Here is a 15,443-nt window from a genome sequence, read left to right as displayed (position 1 = left end):
ATTCAAGGGAATCATAATCTGTCGAGCAGTCCACTCATTCATTCGCGCAACAGTAACTGATGAGAGGCTGCACAATAAACCGTGACTCTTCCTTTCTCTGCGGAGATGTCTACCCTATTGACGTGTTGGCCTTCGTCCAGTGACGACAGCGAGTTTTATTCACAAAAGTGAAGGCGAGCCTCATGACTAAGAATGAAAATAAGAAAGTCCCAGCGTCGTGTATATTAACCTACGCTGAATTGACAAAATCTGTTGTGCACATTCATTACCTTGCGAATGCTGAGTTACTAGTATGTTGGATGGTTGCAGGTCCTGTCACCCTGTATCGTCAAAGGCAACGAGGGCAAGGTGAAAGTTCACAGCCTAGCACAGACGTAGCATTGATATGAACGATATTGTACTTTTGTTTTTATTGCGTACAAATCGCGCAGTTAAGATAAGTAAAAAGTCGACGTGACCTGCGAAGTATATTTGTCTGTTCGGCTTTTGGTAACGCAGTTGTGTGGTGCGTTTTGTAAATGGTAAAATTTTAATACTGTGCGCGACAATACGCGTCCGCTTGCTGTCCTCTGATAAGCCTCTAAGACTGGTGCTTCGTCAGAGAACAGCAAGAAGAAATGTAGTGTTAATTCTGCTGCATGTCAACGCTGCTCCAGATTGCATTGGCGGAAGGTCGCGGTAGCAATCATGTGACCTACTTCTTAAAAACATCTAAAGGAGAAAGAGGGGAGAAATGTTTCACACATTGATGTAGTATCTGCACGCTCTTCTCTCGTACCAAAATATTCAGAGAACATCCCTTAACAAGCTTCGAAAGTTTTTCGACGGCGTTCGAGTTCACTCTGTTTAACGTATTAAACCTGAAAGATGGATTGCCGCGCGGGATTAGCCGAGCGGTCTGAGGCGCTGCAGTCGTGGACTGTGCGGCTGGTCCCGGCGGACGTTCTAGTCCTCCCTCGGGCATGGGTGTGTGTGTTTGTCCTTAGGATAGTTCAGGTTAAGTAGTGTGTAAGCGTAGGGACTGATGACCTTAGCAGTTAAGTCCCATACGATTTCACACACATTTGAAAGATGGATTGTGTATACACCGCTGTTAGACAACAGAGCAATGAACCAAATACGTGTTCGTTTGGTGCATAGACTCTGGAAATTCTTCTAAATTTTGCTGTGAGTGACAACGAGTTTGCGTTCTGTTTTCTACAGTTAGCGAAGGGGCATGACTGCTTGCTTCTCCTGAGCACGCTTCACGTGAAGGACGTCCCGGAACCTTAACTCTAGATGAAGACATCGATACTGTGCTAGACAGTCGGCGACGAATCATGCGAGAGGTAGCGGACGGCGTACTCTCATACGAGCGAAAAACCTTTACACGAGAATAAATTACGAGGCAGCTTTGGGAAAGGTGATGGTCGCAACTTTTAAATACTGAAAAAGCAACTACGATGTCGGGTGTCTAGTCCCTTTTAATATGAAATAAAATGATTTTGTTGCAGTTGATGAGTCGTGAGCCCATCACATTACGCCAGTAAGGAGGCAATACTAATTGTAAAGGTGGTTCTTCACCGAAAAAGGAGAAGTTGATCTGCCAGAAAGTTTGTAACTACTGCTTTCTGTGATGAAGATAGCACTCGGTTGTACTTATTACAAAGCGTGAGATAGCAAATGTTTAATACTAAGCAAGTCTTCTGCAATACCTCGATGAAAAGTACATAAGGTCTCGTGTGCAAAAGCTACATGGATCGATATACGCTGCACGCGCAGGTATATCAGGTGAACATGCGGCGGCTTATCCTTCCATCAACAACAATGAAAACAACTCAACCTCATGGTTGTACTCTAAATGGATCCTTTTAGCATCGAAATCTATTGTAGTTAAAGTGTAAAGTTATAAATACAGTTGCTTAAACATAAAAATAAAAATGAGAATAAAGAATTTTTATTTTTCGCTGTAAGAAAACATTTCGTGAAACCCTGGTCCTACCGCACCCAAGTCCAGCAACTGGAACGCGGCGTCAGTCATGAAACACCACAGGTTCTCATACGATTTAGCAATCACCTTCACGTTAGCATTGAACGTAGCCTTCAGGATGGTTGAGGACATAACAAGGTAGTTAATGCATCTCCTTTCAACAGCGTCATATCGGATAGCAACTGTACAGAGGGCAAAAAGAAATCCGGCCCGGAAATGACTCTTGTGAAAGTGCAGGAGAACTGCTCATCACAGAAAATGATGCAAACCGTGATTTTGATGCGCCAAACGGCTGCTGTCACATCTCCGCGCGTGCGTGACTCTGACATTCTGTGTTCCGAGTATTCTCTGTGTCACTGCGTTTGAGCGGCAGGAGCAGACGTGTTTAATGCAACAGTAAATGGTGGCTGACAATGAAATAGCACTTGTTTATTGTCGACAGTTATTCGAAGCACAATACGTGGAAAATGTGTGCAGAACCGTTTGTGCACAAGTGGTTTGCAAAAACCTCCATAAAATTCTGCAACGCTTAACTTAGAGGCATAACGGCTCGAAATGCGTAAATATCGAAAAGGCCGGCCGAAGTGGCCGTGCGGTTCTAGGCGCTGCAGTCTGGAAACACGCGACCGTAGCGGTCGCAGGTTCGAATCCTGCCTCGGGCATGGATGTGTGTGTTGTCCTTAGGTTAGTTAGGTTTAACTAGTTCTAAGTTCTAGAGGACTAATGACCTCAGAAGTTGAGTCCCATAGTGCTCAGAGCCATTTGAGCCATTAAATATCGAAAAACACTTAGAACGCCAGAAAACATTGCTCAAATGAAGGAAATCCCGGAACAAAGTCCGATGAATCTGAACGCAGCTTATCTGTGCATGTGGCAACTGAGAGGTCATCGTGTCGAAAGATTATCAAAAAGGACCTGCATCTCTGTCCCTAAGTATCTACTGTTCTGCACGAGTTCATCAGTTCACACAAATTTCGCGTGTTTGTTTCTGATGATGGTTTCTGGGTAATGTGGAAACAGGGCTTTTGTATCCCTAGTTTTCCAGTTCTTCATCTTAGGCCATTATGTGTCAGAAATTTCCCATCACTGTGTTGAAGAGCTATTGCATAATATCTAGATTGGTGCGCAATGTCTGGTAACAGCATCATAACAAAGTTTTTTTATCAAATTGTTAATGCATAACCGATATGCACAGAAACTGTTTAATCTGTATGTGGGTAAACTCATAGAAGATGAATGAACGTATGGATATGTGCAGCAAGACGGGACAACAGCACACAATGTCTTGGCAACCTTGTCACTAGTGCTTGAGGTGTTACGTTGGAAAGGAAAATCATCAGAGGAAGCGCAGTCTCCTGGTCACCTCCATCAGGTAATCTCTCTTCCTGTGGGGCAAATTGGTCATATGTTGTCAAATAATCTTCACACTCTGGTGGAGCCACAGCTGAACAACGAAAACGCTGTTGCCGCCATCCCTTACAAAGAACTGTTTGATAAATCTAACAGAGCGCTATATCAGCGGTGGCCTTCTGTGATGTCCACTAACAAGGCTCAATCCTGCTCCACTCTTACTGTAGACGTTTTCGGGACCAGCTTAATTTTGGCAACACTGCATCAAAGACGAAAGGAGGGACCTCTCCGTTATCTGGCAATGGTCATGATTCTGTGATGAAAGAACGCATTTTGACTTTGACATTATGTGAATTCCATCGAAATCCAAGCCATATGCATGCAAGAATGTCTTTCGATACGTAGAGAAAAATGAGATTTACAGATAGTACTAAAAAGGACCGAAAATTTACATACAATTTTACAAGTAAATCGATGTTTTTAGAGCTGTCGCTAACAGGAAGTCGTAAGAACTCAGAATTAACTTATTCGTACTTGAATGATCGCATAACTAAACATGTTGCTCGCACATCGCACGAAAATTTTCATCAGTACAGCAAGTCAAAGATGTTCGCAACTTCGGAATCGCCATACCTCCTCTTGTGTTGATTGGCAGAGCTACTTGCGAAAAATTGTTCAAATGGCTCTAATCACTATGGGACTTAACATCTGAGGTCATCAGTCCCCTACATTTAGAACTACTTCAACCTAACTAAGGATATCACACACATCCATGCCCGAGGCAGGATTCGAACCTGCGACCGTAGCAGCAGTGCGGTTCCGCACTGAAGCACCTCGGCCACAGCTACCGGCTACTTGTAAATATCCTCGAATGATTATGTTCATACTTTTCCGGCTTCATATCTGTCATATACTGACAACCCTAAGCAACTGCGGGTCCAACGGCGGTTTATAAAGGTCGTTCCATCTTGCATCCTTGCAGAGGCCACTAACATTTTATATGGTGTATTTCATGTAACTATTCAAAAAATTTAAAATGCTGCCTGATGTAATCATTAAGAGATATAATGTTGCGTTAAAGGTTTGACTCAATAAGACATATGTTAAAGTCAGAAACCGTGTACGTGTCATGAGGCGAAGTACCTCACGGCGAGCAAATAACCCGGACTATATTCATGCAGTATTTGAAAATGAAAGCATTTAGCTACCTTCTACGAACTTCACACATAATTTCAAACCTTTTCGAAAGTTCCTCTAGCTGACCTAGTACAATTCATTACTTCTTTATTGCTAACGTTATTCGCAACATATTTTCCTGGGAGTATGCACATATACTATGAAATGTATCTTCAAAATTATATCAATGTACCGTACGTAGTTCGAAAGACAAGACATGATAAACATTTAGCTGCATCAATAACTAGCTTTCTTAAAACAGAGCGCAAATTTCACACACTATACTGATTCAATTGAACACCGTGCAGCCGGCTGGAGTGGCTGAGCGGTTTTAGGCGCTACAGTATGGAACCGCACGGCCGCTACGGTCGCAGTTTCGAATCCTGCCTCGGGCATAGGTGTGTGTGATGTCCTTAGGTTAGTTAGATTTAAGTAGTTCTAAGTTCTAGGGCACTGATGACCTCAGATGTTAAGTCTCATAGTGGTCAGAGCCACTTGAACCATTTGGACACTGTGCAGTATTTGGAAAAGAAGTCTTACATGAACGTTTTATAAAGAATTGGGAGGGAGGGGGGTTTACCAGTTATTAGCAGAATCGTTCTGAAAAAAGGTCAGTGTAATTCGGAATCTTATCTGTCCTTTTTACTGCAGATGTACACTCCAGTTAACAGTACAGTCATCATCGGTGCGTTATAGGTAGTCAAGCAGACACAACATAATTAAACGACACAATCTAACTCATGCAGATATAAACATTAGTCCCTAATGCTTGCACATGCCAAAGCTAGACTGCAGTACGTGTCTTTATAACAACGTTGAGTCTGCATGAGTACCTGCAGGTTGAAGATAGCTGCATTGTTAGCTGAAATGCAGATCTGCAGTGAAAAGGACAGATCATATTACAACCGATAGCGACCTTCATTCATTTCTGGTTACATTACGATCGTGGGGCACAGTCATTCCCTTGGAACGGAACATGAACAAAATCTTTGGCTGCAGAAATAACGGATGATAATTTTTATCCGCAAATTATATCTACTCTCTCAAGGCGACGTTTCCCTATGCATCTAAAAAAAGTAAGATCGGTGTTTAACGTTCCGTAGTTAAGGACGTCATCAGAGAGGGAGCTCAAGCTCGGATTGAGAAAGGATGGGGAAGTAAATCGGCCGTGCCCTTTCAAGGGAACCGCCGCGGCATTTGCCTTAAGAGATTTAGGAAAATCTCCGGAAAACCTAAATCAGGGTGGCCGGAATGCCAATCCGATATGCCAACCATTGCGCCGCCTCGCTCGTTGCGCATCGAATCGCCGCACTGCATCCATCCTTCACAGTTATCAGAATGAGTAAAGCGCATTATTACTGTGGCGCGTTATTGGCAGCAAGCCACTTGGGATTGTAGAAGAACGTTAGAAGAGGACAGTAGAAGGTGGCCCAGAGGTGATAACCTCCGGCTTGTGGGCAGATTTCGTGACATAATTCTTCAAGATCCGTGCAGTGCCTCAGAGCGCAGTGTAGCAGATACTTGTGACTAGGCTACGCCTGTCAGATAGGGAAATTAATGCCGGATTGCCCTCTTGCTGCTATCCAAGCGGAGCAGCATGTGTGCTTCGCATTTTCCTTTTACCTTTGAGCAATATATACGCAAGTTGTAGACACTGATGATATAAGAATGCACGTGCATCTCAACATTACGTCTAAGAGTGAAAGAAAGAAAAAAAATAAAGAAAAAAACTGTAGGGTATCTTCCTCGGACTGACTGAAATTATGATGTAGTCTTTTCAGAGTCACAAATTCAAAATGCACATGTTCCGCGGAACAAGAAAAAAGTTGCTCGTTTAATTGGCACGTCTGAGCATACCCGTCCTGCTGCTTTGCATACTGAAGTCCCTCCGCGTCGAATATTTTAGACAGTAGTGCAAAACAGCTGGTGGATGGTGCCTTTTTACTTCAGGTCCAGTCAGCTGATTTTAGATGGTGCTTTCAACGCTGAATCACACTTTCAGATGTTTCTGCTTTTATAGATCAGAAGTCCTTCTTAAAGCGCAACCAGTGCGCAATAATCGTGTTCTTCAACCGCTTCAACTACTTCTGCTGTGCAAAAAATCGTAGGAAAAAAAATACATTAATGACGTGGAATGAAGAGCCCACAGCTTCGTTATAAACATTTATTCACTCGTTTATATGGCATTGTGGAAGGCTTGATGTTTACCGAATTAGTTGTTCAAATTTCTTTCGTTGTCTTTGCTACTTGAATAAAGGCATAGCTTCTTAATTGGCGCAGTAAGCCCTCGCCTAAATGTAGCATTGTAGCAGTGGTTGCTAGTAACGGAAACACGACGCTAAAACGACATTTTCCATCGCATTAGGGATGTACCAGCGAAGTGCAGTTTCTCTATATGAAATACAGCCACGAAGTGATACGGAAAAAGCTTTTCGAATTGTCTCATAATTTTCTGTAGTACCGTTAAATGCGCTTTTTGAATGATTTTTAGTATTTTTATTAGGCCTCATAAATTACTGAAAGTTCCCAGCAAAAAATGACGGTTTTAATGCCAATAACTTAGTCTGCGATACGGCACAACAGGTGAAAGCTGTTTTGAAGAACTCTGCGATGAGAGCGTTAATAACAGGCGACTAAGAAGTGTGAGCCGCAGATGTTTAGTGGGACGTTAACAGCCGTCGTGGTGCGCGACAGAGGACGGCGTCCAACTGGTGTTTACGGCCACCAGGGGTTATCTGCGTCCTATTGCGGTTCAGAGGCGCCGGCGGATGGCGCGTGACGGCTCCGTGTCAGAGATGACGCTGATTTATAGCGCCCTTTCCGCCACGTTCCGCTCCCGGGCCAGTCGATAGTTTTCGTGTGTGGGCTTTCGGTGCTACCGGATACATTCTGCCGCTAAATACCATCCACCAAATAAGCTTGCAGCGGGCACAGTCTAACGACATCGGGACAATCAGTCGTTACTGACTAACGAAGCCGTCCCAAGGTATCGTTAACTCATGCACCGACGGAAAAAAATGTTGACACCAGAAAATAATGAATGTAAAATAATGAAAGGGTTTGAAAATACGTCTAGGTAACAAATGCAATTAATTTTGAATGCGATACGGTCCGCAGCTGCGACGAATTTTTTGAAAGATTTCTTGATGCCTTCAGCTTCCGTTCTCTTTATCTCATGAACGACTGTACAATTTCAGCCTTAGGCAATTTTCAAGTATCTAACCCTGGAAGCATTTTACATTAAATACATTAGTGAAACTTGCTACTTTGATGTAGCAACAAGTTATGTCTGTAGATATATCAGGCGCATTATAACTTACTTTAAGGATGATTTTTTTAGCAGTAAAATATGTCATGTAGGTCGTCGCTCTTATTACTCCATGTTATGCACATTAAATAAATCCAAGATGATGACGCTATTTTAAGAGCACGTCAATTTCGAGCAGTTGTTGCAAAGCTCATATACAGGGTGAGTCACCTAACGTTACCGCTGGATATATTTCATAAACCACATCAAATACTGACGAACCGATTCCACAGACCGAACGTGAGGAGAGGGGCTACTCTAATTGTTTAATACAAACCATACAAAAATGCACGGAAGTGTGATTTTTAACACAAACCTACGTTTTTTTAAATGGAACCACGTTAGTTTTGTTAGCACATCTGAACATATAAACAAATACGTAATCAGTGCCGTTTGTTGCATTGGAAAATGTTAATTACATCCGGAGATATTGTAACCTCAAGTTTACGCTTGAGTACCACTCCTCCGATGTTCGATCGTGTGTATCGGAGAGCACCAAAGGGAACGGTGATGGACTTTAGGTACAGAAGAAACTGGAACAGCACATTACGTCCACATGCTAACACCTTTTTATTGGTCTTTTTCACTGACGCACATGTACATTACCATGAGGGGTGAGGTACACGTACACAGGTGGTTTCCGTTTTCAATTACGGAGTGGAATAGAGTGTGTCCCGACATGTCAGGCCAATAGATGTTCAATGTGGTGGCCATCATTTGGTGTACACAATTGCAATCTGTGGCGTAATGAATGTCGTACACGCCGCAGTACATCTGGTGTAATGTCGCCGCAGGCTGCCACAATACGTTGTTTCATATCCTCTCGGGTTGTAGGCACATCACGGTACAAATGGTTCAAATGGCTCTGAGCACTATGCGGCTTAACTTCTGAGGTCATCAGTCGTCTAGAACTTAGAACTAATTAAACCTAACTAACCTAAGGACATCACACACATCCATGCCCGAGGCAGGATTCGAACCTGCGACCGTAGGGGTCGCCCGGCTCCAGACTGTAGCGCCTAGAACCGCACGGCCACTCCGGCCGTCCATCACGGTACACATTCTCCTTTAACGTACCCCACAGAAAGAAGTCCAGAGGTGTAAGATCAGGAGAACGGGCTGGCCAATTTATGCGTCCTCCACGGCCTATGAAACGCCCGTCGAACATCCTGTCAAGGGTCAGCCTAGTGTTAATTGCGGAATGTGCAGGTGCACCATCATGCTGATACCACATTCGTCGACGCGTTTCCAGTGGGACATTTTCGAGCAACGTTGGCAGATCATTCTGTAGAAACGCGATGTATGTTGCAGCTGTTTGGGCCCCTGCAATGAAGTGAGGACCAATGAGGTGGTCGCCAATGATTCAGCACCATACATTTACAGTCCACGGTCGCTGTCGCTCGACCTGTCTGAGCCAGCGAGGATTGTCCACGGACCAGTAATGCATGTTCCGTACATTCACTGCCCCGTGGTTTGTGAAACCCGCTTCATCGGTAAACAGGTAGAACTGCAACGCATTCTCTGTTAATGCCCATTGACAGAATTGCACCTGATGATTAAAGTCATCACCATGTAATTGCTGATGTAGCGACACATGAAACGGGTGAAAGCGGTGACGATGCAGTATGCGCATGACACTACTTTGACTCAGTCCACCGGCTCTCGCAATGTCCCGTGTACTCATGTGTGGGTTCATGGCAACAGCAGCTAACACACCAACTGCACCCGCTTCTCCTGTGACGGGCCTGTTACGGACCCGTTTGCGTGCTACGACCATACCTGTTGCATACAGTTGGCGGTAGATGTTTTGCAATGTGCGGCACGTTGGATGCTCTCTGTCCGGGTACCGTTCTGCATACACCCTGCAGGCTTCAGCTGCATTTCGTCGACACTCGCCATAGATGAGTACCACCTCCGCCTTTTCAGAGTTGGAATACACCATGGTCACAGTTCCTACAATACTATACTATCACAGAGGTCTGGTAACACGGTGTACTACAGTTGCTCTGCGTACGGAGACGAATGCAGAATAACAACAGCAGCAAGCGCTACATGCGGACACTGCGACAGCTAGACCAAACCACAACAGTGCACTACAGCCACACTCGTAAACACGGTCGTCATCGTAAACATGTCTCTGCAGATGCTGCTCGCCTACCGTGGCCCGTGTTTGTTACAACATGCAACTGAACGTCAGAGGTTCTCCTCACGTTCGGTCTGTGGGATCGATTCGTCAGTATTTGATGTGGTTTACGAAATATATCCAGCGGTAATGTTAGGTGACTCACCCTGTATATATATATAGCCCCATGTTTTAACGTACTTGGCACTGGGAATATTAAAATTGTTTTACAGAAATCTGCTATTCAAAAATGACGTGCTCCCACAATAACAGAACAAATAGTTACAAGTTACTTTAAAGAAATCACATACAGTCATGATTACACCAATGATGAACGAGAATTAAATATAATTGAGAACAAAGGCACATGCAGGTTAAGTAGCAAATTTCTGTAAAACAAGTATAATCTTAATGCAATTTTGTCATAGGATGAGATGCTTGGAGACCATGGCTGTTATTTGAAGACAAATGTTGATGGTGTTGAGACAGCAATCTGCCACAAATTTATGGCTGGTTGCTCTCTCAAATATAATCTTACTAGTGTTAAGTACGTTAAAACATGGACCTTATACATAAGAGCTTTGCAACAACTGCTCGAAAGTATCGTGCTCCGATAATAGCGCGAACATCTCGGATTTATTTTATGAGCATGACATGGAGTAATAGGAGCAATGATATATATCAGATAATTCAATATTAAAAATCATCCTTAAAGTAAGTTATAATGCGCGTAATATATCTACAGATATGACTTGTTCCTAGATCAAAATCACAAATTTCACTAATGTATCCAGTGTATAATACTTCCGTTTCAGGTACATGAAAATTGCCTAAGACCGAAATTGTACGATCGTACATAAAATAAAGACTGGCAGCTGAAGGCGTCAAGGAATCTTTCAAAAAATATGTAAGTAACATTGCAAAATCACAGGTTGTCAACGCATGGACGGCTAATGCTGATTGTGAATGACGCTAGAGTTGTCTTCCGAGGATGTCCCATGTTTGCTCGATTGGAGACAGTTCTGGTGATCGAATCGGTCAAGGCAACATTTCGACACTCTGTAGAGCATATTCAGTTACAACAGCGGTATGTGGGCGACCGTTATGCTGTTGGGGAACACTCCGTGGAATGCTGTGCGTGAATAGCAGCACAAAAGGTCGAATCATCAGAATGACGTACAGTTTTGCAGGCGGTATACGTGGAATAGCCACGAAAGTGCTCCTGTTGCCATACAAAATCACCCTGCAGAGCATAACTCCAGGTTTAGGTAAGGTGTGTGCAGCACGCAGACAGGTTGGTTGCAGGCCCTCAACACAAGCTCATCACTGGCGCCAAGGCGGGACCAATTTTCATCAGAAAACACAACAGACGTCAACGCTGCCCTCTAAAGAGCTCTCGCTTGACACCACCCACTGAAGTCTCATATGGCGGTGGTTTGGGGTCAGTGGATTGCACGCTACAGCGCGTCTGACTCGGAGCTGTCCTTGAAGTAACCGATATGTAAAAGGTCGCTGAGCCACTGTGATGCCAACTGCTGCTCAAATTGGTGCTGCAGATGCAGTACAATGCAGAGCCAAACGACGAACGCGTCTTGCATATACTAAGATGGTAGAACAGATAACATCGGTGACCATGCAGCTCGTTAGAATGAATTTACAATGAAATGAACACCATTAGCTGCTTAAAGGCGTTGACATACGTCAACGGGGACAGATGAAAATGTGTGCCCCGACCGGGACTCGAACCCGGGATCTCCTGCTTACATGGCAGACGCTCTATCCATCTTTTTTTTTTTCATTTTGTTTGTTATTGATCGCTGTGTTCGGTGGTTGCGGACGTCGCAAGACATCCTGTTCAAGTTCGGTGGTTGATCCTTCCACTCAGTTTTTTATTTCAGACGCCAACCGGCTCTGTGACCGGACACGCTGAGCTACCGTGCCGGCATAATTTTGCTAAGAAACCCAGTGTTAATAACTCACCACAATCAGTACCGCCTCCCTGTGATGGTGATGAGGTATCCATCTCAGCCACCGAGGACACAGAGGATAGCGCGACTGCAGGGATTTATCTCTGGCACGCCTCCCGCGAAACCCACATTCTCAACGTATTGTCCCGCACTACATTCGTAGTGCCCCCGCCCATTATACTCATTACTCGCGGCGCGTTGCCGATTCCCGTAAGAGTTCGGGCACTGTTTGTGCATTGGCACAGAAGAAGAAGATGGTCAAGTGGCCGGTGAGCCTTAACTATATATATACTAAGATGGTATCTGTTCTTTCGGACATGTCCGAAAGAGCAGATACCATCGGCGACCATGCAGCTCGTTATAATGCACAAAGGTTGCCCGAACTCTTACGGGAATCGGCAACGCGCCGCGAGTAATGAGTATAATGGACGGGGGCACTACGAATGTAGTGTGGGACAATACGTTGAGAATGTGGGTTTCGCGGGAGGCGTGCCAGAGATAAAACCCTGCAGTCGCGCTATCCTCTGTGTCCTCGGTGGCTCAGATGGATAGAGCGTCTGCCATGTAAGCAGGAGATCCTGGGTTCGAGTCCCGGTCGGGGCACACATTTCCATCTGTCCCCGTTGACGTATTTCAACGCCTGTAAGCAGCTAAGGGTGTTCATTTCATTGTAACCATAGTCTTGCCTCTCGGCAGTGCCACATCGCCACCCGGAGCCCGGTCTTCTTGCGACCGTACGCTGTCGCGACTGCTTCCTGAAATCATGTACAGTGACTGCAGCCCTGCCAAGTCTTTATGCAGTATCGCAGAGGGGGCACCCAGCTTCTCGCAGCCCCATTACACGACCTCGTTCAAACTCAGTGGTGTACTGATGATAGCGTCTTTGTCGCATTAAAGAAATTCTTGACTAATATCAGCTCTCCGCCTCCAATCTCAAAGGTAACTAACGCTCACTATCGTTGCCACGTGAATTTAAAGCAAACCTGATTTTTATGTTCATAGTAGAGCAACTAGCCCTAACCTTATGCAAAATTTTAACAGACATCATCTTTCAGATGTGGATACAGGCCTACGAACTTCCGTTGATGTCGCACAGCTTGTAAGTAGGCTGTTTAGGTTCTTATGTTGGTAATGCCACCTAGCGCTCTGTATGAAAGTCACTGACTGTGCTATGTGCAGTCTGTGGTCCGTTGGCATTGATGGAATATTCACTATTGTAGTGTTGGGCAGTTGGATGTGAACAGCGCGTAGCGTTATATATATATATATATATATATATATATATATATATATATATATATGACTTTTGAACATTGGTAAGGTAAATACATTGTTTGTTCTCCATCAAAATCTTTCATTTGCTAACCATGCCTATCAGTAGTCAGTGCCTTCAGTAGGTAGAATCTTTTATTTAGCTAGCAGTATTGGCGCTCGCTGTATTGCAGTAGTTCGAGTAACGAAGATTTTTGTGAGGTAAGTGATTCATGAAAGGTATAAGTTATTGTTAGTGAGGGCCATTGTTTTGTAGGGATATTGAAAGTCAGATTGCATTGCGCTAAAAGCGGTTCAAATGGCTCTGAGCACTATGGGACTTAACTGCTGAAGTTACCAGTTCCCTAGAACTTAGAACTACTTAAACCTAACTAACCTAAGGACATCACACACATCCATGCCCGAGGCAGGATTCGAACGTGCGACCGTAGCGGTCACGCGGTTCCAGACTGTAGGGCCTAGAACCGCTCGGCCACTCCGGCCGGCCTCAGAATAAGTAAAGAGAGAAATATCTGAGTACGTTCAGTATTGCTCAGCTGTTTGAAAATGAAATAACGTAAGAGGTTTACCAGCACTGTTATTTATAAATTTTTTTCTACGGGGATGTTTCAAACCTCTTTGTTTTCCGTCAGTGTATTTTGGCTTTGTACACACAATTTTTAAAGTTGATCTAAATACGGAGTTTAAGATGCAAGAAGTTGCCTTAACTCTCTCTCTCTCTCTCTCTCTCTCTCTCTCTCACACACACACACACACACACACACACACACACACGGTATAGTGCTAAGCTCTGGCGCCAATACAACCTCTGTTGGTTTCAGTAAATGCTTGTAACTGTTGTGGAGGACCATTCCGGAAACACATTTCACTGAATTTCACTGATCGCGGTTGCAAGAGCCACACTCCGGCAAGTAGCTTCCATCAGCGGAAACCGGCAATTCCTCCAGCCTAGCAACGTCTACGTAATGAATACTGCGAGCGCAGTAACGAGGCGTACGTGTGGCCCTGGGGTGGTCCGGGCTTTCGCTGCTCAAAATCGGTTCTGCTTAGATGGTTCCGGTGGCCGTCTATAATGAGGTTCGGGTGCGTGCGCTCACCGACACAAGTGGTGGCCCTACTTGCGTTTTCATGCTGCTAATGGGCTGTATCGTAAGGGTTGACGGTCAATTAGTTGGGAAATTGAAAACGTTCTCGTTTAAAGCACCATTTCTCACTTGGAACTTCTGAGGCTATTTAAGAATGGCAATCACCATCCAAAGTGAGAGAAAAAAATGTATCGGTCCCGACATAGGGAAAATAATGAAATAAGAAACATTTCAAGTCAAAATGAATGAAGTTTAAAGATCGTCGTGGATATCATTTAGACAAACCTTGATTACGACAATATGGTAAGAGACCTGCTATGTACGAGGGTCACTCCAAAAGAAATGCACACTATTTTTGTAAAAATACAGTTTTCATTCTGCATGTGTGAAAGTTTTACAGTATGTAGATACATCCTTCCCGCTTGTTTTCAAACTTAGTTCAACCTGATCCCGTGAGTGTCGCCATCACACCAGGTCTTCAAGATGGCTGCTACACTTGACGTTCGTCAGAAGCAACGTGCTGTCTTAGAATTCCTGTGCTGTGAAAACTAGACAGTGGGAAACATCCACAAGAGGTTGAAAAAGGTGTATGGAGATGCTGCTGTCGATCGCAGTATAGTTAGTCGGTGGGCAAGCAGGTTACGTGATGAAAGCGGGCACGGCAACATTGAGGATTGTCCTCGCAGCGGCAGACCTCGTACTGCACACACTCCAGACAATGTGCAGAGAGTTAACGAATTGGTGACTGCTGACAGACGCACCACAGTGAACGAATTGTCACGCTACGTTGGGACAGGGGAAGGAAGTGCTTGCAGAATACTGAAATGTTGGCGTTACAAAACGTTTGTGCCAGGTGGGTTCCCAGGATGTTGGCAGTGGCGCACAAAGAAACAAGAAAAACGGTATGCAGCGAACTTCTGGAACAGTACGAGAATGGTGGAGATGAATTTCTTGGAAGAATTGTGACAGGTGATGAAACATGGCTTCATCATTTTTCACCAGAGACGAAGAGGCAATTAATGGAGTAGCAACATGCAAAATCACTCAAGAAAAAAAATTCAATACCACACCTTCTGCTGAAAAAGTTTTGGCTATGGTGTTTTTCGATTCCGAAGGACTCTTGCTTGTGGACATCATGCCAAGTGGAACCACCATAAATTCTGATGCATATGTGACGACACTGAAGAAACTTCAA

At 44.3% G+C, this 15,443-nt stretch overlaps 1 protein-coding gene and 1 non-coding gene across 2 annotated transcripts in view; both read left to right on the top strand.

The window, feature by feature from the left end:
- The window catches only part of LOC124803440, a 1,230,576-nt gene that overhangs the window by 855,836 nt on the left and 359,297 nt on the right, over positions 1–15,443 (top strand). The gene's annotated exons all lie outside the window — the stretch shown is intronic.
- Trnat-ugu lies at positions 12,421–12,494 on the top strand. The gene has a single exon. It is a non-coding gene; the product is annotated as a tRNA-Thr (tRNA).

Source organism: Schistocerca piceifrons, chromosome 6 (assembly GCF_021461385.2).
Source record: "Schistocerca piceifrons isolate TAMUIC-IGC-003096 chromosome 6, iqSchPice1.1, whole genome shotgun sequence".
Lineage (NCBI taxonomy): Eukaryota > Metazoa > Arthropoda > Insecta > Orthoptera > Acrididae > Schistocerca > Schistocerca piceifrons.
The sequence above is the reverse complement of the archived record's forward strand: the minus strand, read 5'-3'. Positions and strand labels throughout refer to the sequence as shown.